Raw genomic sequence first — 5,173 nt, 5'->3', positions numbered from 1 at the left:
GATAACAGGGCCGTGCTCACCAATAGGAAGGGGACCTATTCCATGAACATTCAGGTGGTCTGCGATCACCGCATGATGATCCTGCACGTCTGCCCCCGGTAACAGGGAAGTGTACATGACTCATTCGTATTGGCACAGTCTTTCATCCCCGGCATGTTCAAGGGACGGCCACCCCGGCTGAGGGGCTGGTTGCTGGGCGACAGGGGTTACCCGATGCAGTTGTGGCTGATGATGCCTATAGGGAGGCCACAGACTGATGCGGAGAACGGCTACAATGATGCCCATGCAGCGACCAGGGGTGTGATAGAGAGGTGCTTTGGGCTGTTAAAAATGCGTTACAAGGGCCTGGACATATCTGGAGGGGCCCTCCAATACCCGCCAGATAGGGTCGGCCACATCATTGTGGTGTACTGTGTCCTGCACAACATAGCCCAGCAGAGGGGCGATGTGCCGCAGGCAGAGGAGGGGGGGGGGGGGGGGGGGGGGTGGAGGAACAGCAGGACGAGGCGCAGTCCTCCCCAGATGAGGAGGATGGAGGCAATGGTCAGGACAGACGGGCTGGGCATGGACGGGAGGCTGCCCACCGTTACCGGCTGGGCCAACGGGCACGGGACAGGCTGATAACCGCCCGGTTCACTGACTAGAGGGGCATGGGAATCGCTGAGTATGGGCACAGACTGCACACCACAGCACCAGCCAACCACCCTCACCCCCCTGACCCACCCACCACCAACCACCCTCACCCACTCCACCCACCACCAACCACCCTCACCCCACCCGCATGCGCACCACCACTCCATTGCACATCCACCTGCGGCACAACGGGCCGGGCTCACACGGTTGCCGGTGGAAGCGTGTCTATTGCAGGCCATGGAGGATGATGACGACCTGCTCTGCGGTGAGCTCCTGGCTCTACATCGTTGGACAATGTCTGACCCATGGCCACAGTGCCACCCTCCATCCGGACCATCCCTGCATAAGGCCGTGACACTGAAGCACACGGTCCCGTCCTCTGCCCGGGGGGATGGAGAGGGCGACCCGGGGGGAGGGGGGCACACTCACCTGAGGCCGATGTAATACCGCTCCTCACACACACACACTGGTGCTAATCGCACACCACACCCCCGCATGCCCTCCAACCTCCTGGCCCCTCGGCTGCTCCTACCTCCACCTGCTGTACCTGTACGGCTGTGTAGTGCGCACCAGTGAGTGTACCAGAAGCCTCATCGCTAAAGTGCCCAACCGAGGTGAGTGTCTCTGCGATGGTGGAGGGTGTTGGAGAAAGCAGTGGTGTTTTGTCGTGCTTGTCATCCGACCCAGAGTCCATGGTCCCCTGGGGTGGTGGTTCCTGTCCACCCGTCCGCTGTGTGTCAGTGTCCTGTGTGTCAGTGTCCCAGGTAGGGGTGTCCTGGGTAGGGGTGTCCTGGGTAGGGGTGTCCTGGGTAGTGGTGTCCTGGGTAGGGTGTGTCCTGGGTACGGGGTGTCCTGGGTGGGGGTGTCCTGGGTAGGGGTGTCCTGGGTAGGGGTGTCCTGGATAGGGGTGTCCTGGGTCGGCTGCAACGGGGGCCTGTATCTGCCCCCCTCATCGCTGGGTGTCGCCCGCCTGCGTCGCCGCACTCGCACGAGAAGGGGGCGTCGTCTCCCTGGTGCTCTGGGCCTGTCCCTGTCTCGTGGCCGCCCTGGGGCGTCCGGGGGCATCGCATGCCTGGGGGCCAGGTCTCTCCCTGTCTTGTGGCCACCCTGTGGGCGTCGTATGCTGGAGGGGCCAGGCCGCTCCCTGTCTCGTGGCCGCCCTGAATCATCCTGGGGCGGTCGGCATCCGTGGGGACAGATTGATCCTGCAATACACAATACAGCATGCATGGTTAGACACGCAGGCGGTGATGGGGGGATATGGGGGAGGGGGGCTATGGGGTAGGGGGATATGGGGAGGGGGATATGGGGCAGGGGATATGGCGGAGGGGTATATGGGGGATATGGTGCAGGGGGGATATGGGGAGGGGTGATATGGGGGAAGGGGAAGGGGGATATGGGGAAGGGGGATGGGCCGTGGGGGGTCTCATTTGGTGGTGCGCCCCCCGACCACTGCATCAGCAACCTCCCGGTTCTCGGGTCCACCTGCCAGTTCCAGGGCCCTCTCCTCATGAACGGAGTGGTATCTCATCAGCTGGGCCCCCTCCGGTCCTCTCACGCTCCCTGTTTTTGTGGGTGCGCTTCTCCTGTGGGGGGCGTGCAGGTGGGTGGGAGGGATAAAGGGCACCACCGTTAGGCCAAGATATACATGCAAGCCAGCGGTTGTGCATATATTGGCAGAGGTGCGCAGCACACCCTGACGCTGCAGGCTGTATGGGTGGGTGCATCCATGTCAGTTGCACCTGGGGCTGTGCCACACATCAGAGGGGGCACCCTGGCTACCCTGACAAAGTCATTGACCTTCTTGTGGCAGTGGGCACCTGTCCTTGGTGTTACTGCCACAGCGCTGACAGCCTCTGCCACCTCCCTCCACAGGCGCCGGCTGAAGTGTAGGGTGACCCTGCGGCCGTGCCCGGGGTACAGGGCATCTCTCCTCTGCTCCACTGCATCCAGGAGCGCCTCAATGTCGTGCTCCTGGAACCTCGGAGCGAGCGGTCATCTTGACGGCTTTCCAGGGGGAGGCGTCTTTTGTGCTGTGACATCGCGCGGCGTCAATGACGCAGCGCGTCCGCGACAGGTGACGCCATCGCGAATGGCGTCATGCCACCACTAGCCCATTCCGGGCCGGAGACTTTGCGCCGTTTGGGGGGCCCGACACCGGAGTGATCCGCGTGGTTGTTGGCGCCGGGTTCCGCCGATCGCGCCGATTATCGTAGAATCCCGTCCCATTTGTCTTGCTTGCTCCCTTCTTCCACATTTTCACTGTTCTCCGAGCAAAGATATTTCTTCTAAATTCCCCGTTGCGTTTCTTGGTAGCTATCTTATATTGATGGCCTCCAAGTTTGCTCTTCCTCTCATTCTCTCTGTGTCAGCACAATCAAAACCTTGTGCAATTTGCAAAAAAAAAAAACCTGCGTCCGGTCACTCTTCAGTCTTCTTTTTTCAAGAGGAAAGGAATCTAAAATGTTCACCCTTCCCCGACAAGTGTAACCTCAAAGTCCTGGCATCATTGTTGCAAATCATTTTCGCATCTCTGCAGTGCCTCCTGACCTTTTTGTAATATGATGACAACAACTGAATATAGTCCTGGAACTGGAATCTAAATGAGGCTGGATACGAGTTTAGCATAACTTCTCGACTTTCCAATTCGATCACTCGAAAAATAAAACTTAATGCTTGGTTTGCTTTTTTTTCTCCAAGTGGCCTTATTAACCTGCATTGATTCTTTTAGTGATTTTTGTATTTGTACTCCCAGATCCTCGTGCTCCTCTATTCCAATTAGATTCTTATTTTCCAAGCAATATTGTGACCTCATTTTTCTTATCAAAATGTAACACCTCACCCTTTTCCTTGTTGAAATTAATTTGCTAATTATGTGCCCATTCTGCAAGTTTATTAATATCTTCCTGTAATTGCTTACAGTCCTCCTCAGTATTAACTATCTCCCCCAATATGATGCCATCCACAAATTTAGAAATGTGTTTTTGATTCAACAGTCTAATTTGTTAGTTTAAATTATAAACAATGTGGGAACCTGCTGTCTACTTTCTGGCATTCTGGCTAATGATTCCTTTCTCCTACTCCTATTTCTGTCTTATAGCCAGTTCTCTGAACATGCTCTCTCTCCATTCTTAAATAGACTTCGCTATCTGCCAGACTTTGAGCACTACACCGTTAACCAAAGGTTATTAAATATGTGTAATATGTCTGTTATATTTTCTCCAGGTTCATTTAAATTGCAGAGGTGCAGTCTGCCTGAACACAGATTTGATCTTTTTTGAATTTGATTTTTTTATTTAATATCTCCCCTCATCATTTCAAATGTTTAAAATTTTCCTTGACAATGTAACTTAATAGTTTATCTTTGCCCGTGAACAGTTTTGATCGCCTTATCTGAGGAAGGATATACTGGCAGCAGAGGCAAGTCCAGAGAAGGTTCACTAGGTTGATCCCAGATATGGAGGGTTTTGCTCATGAGAAGAGGTTGAGTAGATTCAGCCTGTACACACTGGAGTTTAAAAGAATGAGAGGCGACCTTATTGAGACATACAGGATTCTCAGGGGGTTTGATAGGGTAGATGCCGAGAGGATGTTTCCACTTGTGGGAGAGTCTCGGATCAGAGCACATAATCTCAGAGTAAGAGGTTCGCCGATTTAAGAAAGAGATGAGGAGGAATTTCTTCTCTCAGAGGATAATGAATCTGTGGAAATCTTTACCACAGAGGGTTGCAGGGGCTGGGTTGGTAAGTATGTTCAAGGCTGAGATAGACAGATTTTTAATCAGTAAGGGAATCAATGGATATGGGGATAAGCTGGGAAAGTTAAGTTGAAGGTTTTTTTTTATCAGATCCGTCATCATCTAATTGAGGTTGCACGGTAGCACAATGGTTAGCACTGCTGCATCACAGCACCAGGGACCCGGGTTCAATTATGGCTTTGGGTGAGTGTCTGGGTGGAGTTTGCACGTTCTCCCCATGTCTGCGTGGGTTTCCTCCGGGTGCTCCAGTTTCCTCCCACAAGTCCAAAGATGTGCAGGTTAGGTAGATTGGCTATGCTAAAATTGCCCCTTAGTGTGCAGGTTAGATGGGGTTACAGGGATGTGGGGTGTGATGGCCCTAGATGGGGTGCTCTCTCGGAGGGTCAGTGCAGACTCGACAGGCTGGGTGGCCTTCTGCACTGTAGGGATTCTGTGGACTTGTGGGGCATGTTAGGTGGGCTGAATGGCCTAATTCTCCTTCTACGTCTAATGGTCTTATGGCCTTCCCAACTGTTCTTTTTTTGTTGCCTTTTCCTCATCTTTTTGATCAGGTTAGGGAAAAAATTCCAGAATTTTGACCCAGCGACAGTGAAGGAACAGCAATATATTTCCAAGTCAGGATGGTGTGTGGTTTGGAGGGGAACGTCCAGGTGTTGGTGTTCCATGTAGCTGTGGCCTTTCTCCCGCACCTGAGGAAGGAGCTATGCTCCAAAAGCTAGTGATTCGAAGCAAACCTGTTGGACTTCAACCTGGTGTTCTAAGACTTCTTTACTGTACTACTTC

The sequence above is a fragment of the Scyliorhinus canicula genome, chromosome 20, assembly GCF_902713615.1.
Source record: "Scyliorhinus canicula chromosome 20, sScyCan1.1, whole genome shotgun sequence".
In the NCBI taxonomy this organism is placed as follows: Eukaryota; Metazoa; Chordata; class Chondrichthyes; order Carcharhiniformes; family Scyliorhinidae; genus Scyliorhinus; species Scyliorhinus canicula.
The sequence above is the reverse complement of the archived record's forward strand: the minus strand, read 5'-3'. Positions refer to the sequence as shown.